The sequence below is a fragment of the Cebus imitator genome, unplaced genomic scaffold, assembly GCF_001604975.1.
Source record: "Cebus imitator isolate Cc_AM_T3 unplaced genomic scaffold, Cebus_imitator-1.0 Scaffold65, whole genome shotgun sequence".
Taxonomy (NCBI): Eukaryota; Metazoa; Chordata; class Mammalia; order Primates; family Cebidae; genus Cebus; species Cebus imitator.
The window spans coordinates 1,643,375-1,652,319 of NW_016107380.1; the positions used below are offsets into that span (position 1 = coordinate 1,643,375).

Here is an 8,945-nt window from a genome sequence, read left to right on the forward strand (position 1 = left end):
AGAACATTGTTAGGAGGCTTTAGCTCTTCTAGATGGGCATAGTTTGTTATGTCTCTTTTTCTGTGGTTTTGAGTAAATGAGACAATGACAGACTTTATAGCTCATTCTACTCTAAAGAGTATGGTTGCAGAACAGACTTTAAAGTCTCTTGTGAAAGTTATGCTACATAATAGAATTGCTCTAAATTACTTACTGACTAAATGGAGAAGTATCTGTGCAGTTGCTTGTACTTCTCATTTCCCATGGAGAAATAAATTGGCTTTTACAGAGGTTCTGTTGTAGGCAATCAATGAACAGCCTGCTTTGTTAAAGCAAGTAGACTCTTTAGCTCATTCTTTGATGTATTTGATTTTAGTTGGTTTCGCTCATGAGAACCCTGGCTAAGGAGTGTACAAGCTCTTGGTATTATTCCTGATAGTCATAATAGTAGTATTCCTGGTGCACTGTATTTTCTTAAAAGTTTTAAATGTTTGCCTACAGCCATCTTAGAGTGTCAAATGGTCTGTCTTCAACTGGAATGACAAGAGCTGAAAAAAATTTGTGACCATGAGGGCACTGTAGCCTATAAATGATGTGCTGAGACCAGAAACCCAAAGCGATGGTAATTGAGAGTGGTGCTAAAGCCTGAAGTTTTGGTCATACTCTCACCTAAGTGAGAACTTGACCAAAGAGGGTTATTTTTAAGCAAAATTATGACAAACCTTTGTTTTGGATTGAGCTCATTCACTAGGCCCCAACAGACCCTTTTAAACCAAATTAGAGTCACTTATGCTAAATCTGACCTAATCAAACTAAGATCTTAAAGAAAATGATAGATCCTACAACCAAATTTTGTTTTTCTCCTGTAAACAGGAGATTCCACCTTAAGGAGCTACTCTCTACCCTAAACCCTACAAAGAAATTAATCTGAAGTCCTTGTTCTCACCTTAAAAAACCCACTGTTCTGCTATTTCCCAGTGAGTTTGGGGACCAAATAAGTACATTTATCATGGTGCTAGTGACATCAATGTCTAAAATTTTAGTCATCCTCTCAAAATTGAGAGGATGACCCAAAACAGGGATTGTTAAATCAAGTTTAGCCTAAAGCTGCTTCCTTACATATTTTAAGTTTGACATAAAGAGGTTTCCCTGTACATAGTGAACTGTCACCTGAATGCAAGTGTAAACAGACTGTAACCTGCTCTTGTGTTAATCACTGAGACTGGTCCAATCAAAGGGGACCAATTATTCAAACCATGTTCAATTAAGGCAAATGCTGAACTATAACCAATCTGGTTGTTTCTTTACTTCACTTCTGTTTTCTGTATATCACTTTCCTTTTTCTCTCCGTAAATCTCCTTCCACCACATGGCTGCACTGGAGTCTCTTTGAGCCTACTCTGGCTCTGGAGGCTGCCCAATTTGTAAATTGTTCTCTGCTCATTTAAACTCTGTTAAATTTAATTTGGCTAAGAATTTTCTTTTAACAGATCTGTGGAAAATAAAATTCTCTTTTTTATAAGCTACCCAATTTATAACATTTTATTATAGCAGTCTGAAAGGACTAAGAAAGTAAAAACTGCTTTGACACGGCAAAATTAGGAAGAAAGTTTAGCTATGTCTCCTATACCTGTACCCTCACACATACATAGCCTCCCATTGTCAACTTTCCTCATTAGAGTGGCACATTTGTTACACTTAGGTAAACCTAAACCTATCTGAGACATTATTATCACTCAGCCACAGATTACATTAGAGTTCAATCTTACTGTTGTACATGCTCTGGGTTTGAACCCATGTATAATTACACATTTCTACAATTATAGTATCATACCGAGTAGTTTTACTACGAAAAGTCCTCTGCAATCCATGCATTTATCCTTTCTTCCTCCCTTCCCCTGGGAAGCACTTATTACTGCCCCTGTAGTTTGACCTTTTCCAGAATGCCATATATTTGAAATCATATAGTATGCAACCTTTTCGGATTGACTTAGTTCAATCAACAACATATATTTAAGTTTCTTCCATGTTTTTTTATGGCTGAATATCTCATTTTTCTTAGTGCTGAATAGTACCCCATCCTAAAGGACATCTTTTCTTCCAACTTTTGGCAATTATGAATAAAGCTTTATGTTATAAACATCCATGTGCTGGTTTTTGTGTGGACATATGTTTTCAACTCTTAGGTAAACAGGAAGGAATGTGATTGATGAATGGCATAGTAAAAATATATTTATTTTTATAAGAAACTGCCAAACTGTCTTCCAAATTTTGCAATTTCACCATCAATGAATAGAATTCCTATTGTTACACATACTGCTCAGCATTTAAAGTTGGCATGTTTTGAATAAAGTTGCAATGTTGTGTCAATCTAATAAATGTATAGGGGTATCTTGTTATCTTAATTTGCAATGACCTAATGACATGATGTAAGCAACTTTTCATATGCTTATTTACATTTGTGTATCTTCTTTGGTGAGATGTGTGTTAAGGTGTTTTAGTAATTTCTTTCATTGGATTTTTTATTTTTTTAACTGATGAATTTTAAAAATTCTTTGTGTACTTAGGATATCTTGAGTTGTAAGAGTTCTTTGTGATACTTGTACATGTTGGATCATAAATCCTAGTCTTTTTTTGTGTGTGTATATATATATATATTTATTGCATTTTAGGTTTTTGGGTACATGTAAAGAACATGCAGGATTGTTGCATAGGTACATAGCAATGTGGCTTGCTGCCTCCATCCCCATCACCTATATCTGGAATTTCTCCCCATGCTGTCCCTCCCCAACTCCTTACCCCCCTCTGTCCCTCCCCTAGACCCCCACCACAGACCTCAGTGTGTGATGCTCCCCTCCCTGTGTCCATGTGTTCTCATTGTTCAACACCCACCTATGAGTGAGAACATGCGGTGCTTGATTCTGTTCCTGTGTCAGTTTGCCGGGAATAATTGTTTCCAGGTTAACCATGTCCCTACAAAGAACACGAACTCATAGTATTTTATGACTGCATAGTATTCCATGGTGTATATGTGCCACATTTTCCCTGTCCAGTCTATCATTGATGGCATTTGGGTTGGTTCCAAGTCTTTGCTATTGTAAACAGTGCTGCAATGAACATATGTGTGCATGTGTCCTTATAATAGAATGATTTATAATCTTTTCGCTATATACCCAGTAACGGGATTGCTGGGTCAAATGGAATTTCTATTTCTAGGTCCTTGAGGAATCGCCACACTGTCTTCCACAATGTAGTCTTTAGCCTGCTTATTGTCTTGTCAGTGTCATTTGCAAAGCAGAATCTTTACTTTTGAATAAGTGACTAAGTACAGCTGATCAATATTTTTCATGGATTATCTCTTCAGCTTTGTGTATCTTAAAAAATCATTTATATACCCAAGTTGATATGTTTTGGCTCTATGTCCCCAGCAAAATCTCATCTCGAATTGTAATCTGCACATTTCAGGGGAGGGGCCTGGTTGGAGATGATTGAATCATGGGGCAGACTTCCCCTTTGCTGTTCTCATGATAGTGAGTAAGCTCTAACGAGATCTGCTTGTTTGAAAGCGTGTGGCACTTCCCCTTCACTCTCTCTTTTTTCTGCCACCGTGTGAAGAAGGTCTTTGCCTCCCCTTCTCCTTATGACATGATTGTGAGTTTCCTGAGGCCTCTCAGTCATGCTTCCACAGTCATGTAGAACTGTGAGTCAATTAAGCCTCTTTTCTTTATAAATTACCTAGTCTCAGTTATTTATTTATAGCAGTGTGAAAACAGATGAACACACAAGTTCATCTAGATTTTCTTCGATGTGATCTTCTAGGAATTTTATAATTTTTGTGGTTTACATGTAGGTCTATGATCTATTTTTTGTGAATTTTTGCATAGGGTGTAAAGTCTATGTCTAGATTTATTTCTTTTGCTTAAGGACATCCTGTTGTTCCAGCACCATTTGTTGAAAGGACTAATCTTTGTTTCATTGTTTGGCCTTTGGTTCCTTGTCAAAGAACAGTTGGGTATATTTATGTGGGTCAGTTTCTGGGCTCTCTGGTTTGTTCCATTGATCTATTTGTCTATTCTTTTATTAAAATCCATACTGTTTTGATTACTGTAGTTTTGTAATAAGTCTTGAAATAAATTAGGGTCAGTCTTCCAACTTTGTTCTTCTCCTTTAAAATTGCGTTGGCTATTCTGAGTCTTTTGCCTGTCCATGTAAATGTTACCATCACTTTGCTGATATCCACAAATTACCTTTCTGGGATTATGATTAAGATAGCATTGAACCTATAGATGAAGGTGAAAAGAACTTACAACTTGATAAGAAAACTTGAGTGTTCCTATCCATGAATATGAAATATCTCTTTATTTATTTATTTCTCCAATTTTCTTCAGTTTTTGAATTTTCCTTTTATAGATCTAAGTATTATAGTCTAACTGCTATAGTCTAAGTACCACTAAGATCTATCATCTAAGTACTTCATATATGCTGGTTACTGTAAATGTTTTAGTGTTTTCAATGTCAAATTCTGCTTAGTAATTGATGGTATATAAGAAAGTGATTTACTTTTGTATATCAATTTTTATTTGGCAACCTCATCATGGTTACTTATTATTTGCCAGAGTCCTCTGTCGATTCTTTCAGATTTTCTAGTAGACAATCATGTCATTTGTTAACAAAGACAGTTTTATTTCTTCTTTCCCAATCAATGTACACCTTAGGTACTTTCTTGTCTTACTGAATTGATGGGAACTTCCAGAACAAAACTGAAAAGGAATGGTGAGAGCAGACATCCTTTCTTTGTTCCTGATGTTAGCGAAATAGTTTCTAGTTTCTCATCTTGGCAGATTTTTCTTTGTGTTTCTTCTGCCTGGGATTTGCTGATCCTCTTGGATATGAAGAGATTAGCTTTCATTAACTATGAAAAGTTGGGGGCTGTTATTTCTTCAAATACTTTTTTCTTCTGTTCTTTGTTTTTCTGTCCTTCGGGGATCCAACTATAGCTATATTAAGCCACTTAAAGTTTCCCAGAGTACACTTTTTATTCATTTTTTTCCTGAGTCTTTTTATCTCTATATTTTGTTTTGGATACTATCTACTACTACACTGAAAAGTTCACTTATCTTTTCTCCTGCAGTGTTTTTTTCTGCTGTTAATTATATGAAGTTTATTTTTATGACTTTTTTCTTCTGTAGAAATGTAATGCATGTCTTTTTATATTTTTCATGTCTCTCCTTAATATGCAACTTCCTTCTTCAACACATGGAATAGAGTCTTGTTAACATTTCTAATGCTCTTATCTACTTATATGTCATCTGTGACATTATTGGTTTAGTTTCAATTAACTGATTTTTGTCTTTATTTTTAGATGTAGTTACCTGCCAATTTTCATGATTGGTAATTTCCAAGTGCATGCCAGTCAGATTTTTTTTTTTTTACCTTGGTGGGTTCTACATAGTTAAAACATCATAGACAACCCCCAACTTAAAATAGTGCAATTAAAATATTTTGAGCTTAACAATGGGTTTATCAGGACATAGCCCCATCCCAAGTTGAGGAGCATCTGCACTTACAATGATTTGACTTACGATTTTTTGACTTTATTTATGGTAGGTTTGTTAGGATATTAAATGCATTTTCTACTTAGGATATTTTCAATTTATGACACATTTATTGGGATGTAGCTCAGATATAAAACCAGGGCATTGGTACTTTAAATATTCTTCAGGCTTGTTCTAAGATGCCACCAGGTTTCTTAGAACTAGTTTTACTATTTGAATCCTTGCTGTTAAGCTTGAAGGCAAGATCAGAGAAGCCTTTGGTCTGTGGTTAATTTTTCCTATCTACAGGACAATACACTTCTGAAACGATGTGTTTTACAAGGTTGTTATACTCTGACTGGTAGGAATATAACTTCTTTAAATCACCAACTGACCCCTTTTCGGTAAGCATTTTTCTGAGAGTTGGTTAATTTTCCCACATGCAGATAGAAACATGTATTTAGCTGAAAACTCAAGGGAAAATTCTGTGAATCTCCAGAGTTCTTTCTCTATATGACTGTTTTTTCTCTGTTCTGCTGATTCCAATTCCATCTCTTCAAGTAAGAGAGACCACCAGGCTCAGTGTGGATTCCTTATCCTTGTTCATGGGCTGAAAACTCTCTCTAGTCAGTAAGATAGAGCAATGGTAGCGCTCATCTCATCTGTTAACCCTGTCTTAGGGATCACTGTTTTGTGCTGCCTCTTCTGTGTTGCTGATGTCTAACAACTACTGTTTAAGATATTTTGTCAGGTTTTGATTTTTATGATGTATTCTCTGTTATTCCATCTTGACTTGAAGTAGGAATCACTTCCTACCCCCATGGTCTCATGTATATTCTTTAAGATTTTCTTCCATTATCTTCCCCAAATTACTTTTTCATACTGTGACCTTTAATGCAATAGAATTGCAATACTACATATAGTATTACATAGAGACTCCATTTTATTCTTCTTGTCTGTGAACCAGTTTTCCCAGTAGTATCTAGTAAGCAATTTATATTTTCCTGTGTTCATTTGTTGCAACATACATTTGAGTTTTGTTTCCTTATCTAGATGCAATTGCCTTTGAACTTTCTCTTCTCTTCCACTGATGTTTTTTTCTGTTCTTTTGCCAGTTCCACTCTGATTTTAATGTTGTATCTTTGTATTAGTATCTCCTTTCTATCAAATTTTCGGTTTTTCTTTCAATATCTGTTGTTATTGCATTAGTTGGAATCACCTCTATTCTGTTAAATAACAATGATAATGGTATACTTGCCTTGGTCATGATCTTAAGAAAAATCTGTAAAATGTCTCCATAAGTATGATATTTTATATTTTTTCATAATGCACTAAGGAATAGATACACTGAAGCAGGTAAGGATTACAAAATTGGTTTAAATTTTAAATTCCTCATATACACTTACAACAATAATACTCATGTCAATGAATTTGAAACAGCATCAGTATGGTTCTGAGCAGTTCTTGTATTAGGGCAATAAAATATACAGTGTGTATTAATAAACATTAAATACCTCAAGATTAAATGTGTATACTTATAGAAACCACATTTTTTCACACAATTGTTTTCTCCAGAAACAAGGAGACATAAGAAACACATATTCCAAATACAATAAATTTCAAAATGCAGTTTTATGAGGACTCTTTGAGATTAGACAATTTATCTTGTCTCTTTGAATCATGTGTAAATTAAGACTCAAATACTTTTATCCACTAATATTGATAAACATTAAGTATATGAGTCTAAGGAACCTAATATGGTGTATGACACATTGAATACAATGAAAAGGTTTTTATGGCTGGGTGCAGTGGCTCATGCCTATAATTATAGCAATTTGGAAGGGTGAGGCAAGAGGATTGCTTGAGCCCAAGAATTTGAGACCAACCCTGGGCTACAAAGTGAGACCGCATCCTTACAAAAAATTTAAAAAGTTATCCAGACATGGTAGGGCACACCTGTAGTCCAAGCTACATGGGGAAGGTGAGGCAGGAGAATTGCTTGAGTGCAGGAGGCTGAGGTTATAGTGAGCCATATATATATGGCTCATGCCACCACACTCCAGCCCGAGTGACAGAGCAAGACCCTATCTCAAAATATAAAGAAACAAATAGTGTTTCATTTCAGTAGATGTTTACTTTTGATGTATGCATTCTATAAATATAAGACAGTACTCTGTTCCTATATATAATTTTGTGATGAATCTAAATAATACATTATAATAACTTTATAACATTTCAACAAAGTATCAATAAAATCATTATTAAAATATTCATTATATTCTTCACTACCATGAACACAAATCTTTAAGTAAATACATATGAATTTGCTTAAAATGGAGAAAATTCAATCCAGATGCTTTGCTTCTACAATGCCTCATAATTGGATATTTATTAATCCAGCTTTTAGACTAAACATTTTTCCTCATCTAAATGATTAGGAACACACAGACACAATCAGTGGAGAATGTAAAAATTCATACAGTAATTTAAATTTCAATATATATTTATATAAAATATGTTAGAATGGCATAGTTGCAGTTTGAGTTTTAGACATCTCATAGTTAGAAGATTGCTTTAGTAATTTATTTTGTATAGTAAGATTGGTTGTTAAAAAGAAAACGAATAACTTTGGAGATAAAATTCCTAGAGACATTTCTCAACCTATATGTAATATTAATTTTCTTGCTTTCTCTCCTTTCTTTCTCTCTCCCTCTCTCTTTCTATGTATATAATGTTCATAAATATAAATAGAATATTCATACATTCAAATATAAAAACATCCTATTTAACTAATCTTAATTTTATAATGAATTATTTTAAGTGGTGAAATCCCATAAGAGTACAATAAGGACTTTCATTTGAGTTAGAAAACGTAAAACTAAAAATTGATTACAAGACAAAAGTTTACCTTTTCTAATTCAATTATGATGTGATACTGCTCTTGGTGGGCAATATCTGGAAAAGTTGCTTAATTTATGAACGACATGGCACATATACACATTTTATCAGTATGGCTAGATCATCATAAGTAGTCCTTGGCTAGTTACGTTGTTATTATAGAATTTTAAGCTTTAATAACAGCTAGCTGAATGTTTTTCCTAATGAAGAATGTTCTTTAGCTCCAGAACTGAGCCACTATTTCTGATCAGTTTACATTAGACTCAGATGTTGGTGATTTGGGAAACTATTTTGTTCTTAAGGACAACCTATTTTAAACAGCATATAAGATGTTTATTGAATATATATCTAGGAGTGACATTACTCAGTTATAAGCATACATACACTCAACCTTAATAGATATTGTCAAGCAAGGTTCCAAAAGAATGTCAGTAATTCATTTTGAAAAATTGTCAGTTTCCGGTAAAACTGGACATACTCAAGTACTACAACCTGGCAAATCCACACCTGGTATTTATTCAGATGTGTACCTGAA

The 8,945-nt window shown here is 34.3% G+C and overlaps 1 protein-coding gene across 1 annotated transcript in view; it reads right to left on the bottom strand.

Annotated features, from left to right (window-relative positions):
- The window catches only part of GJE1 (gap junction protein epsilon 1), a 47,940-nt gene that overhangs the window by 37,656 nt on the left and 1,339 nt on the right, over nt 1–8,945 (bottom strand).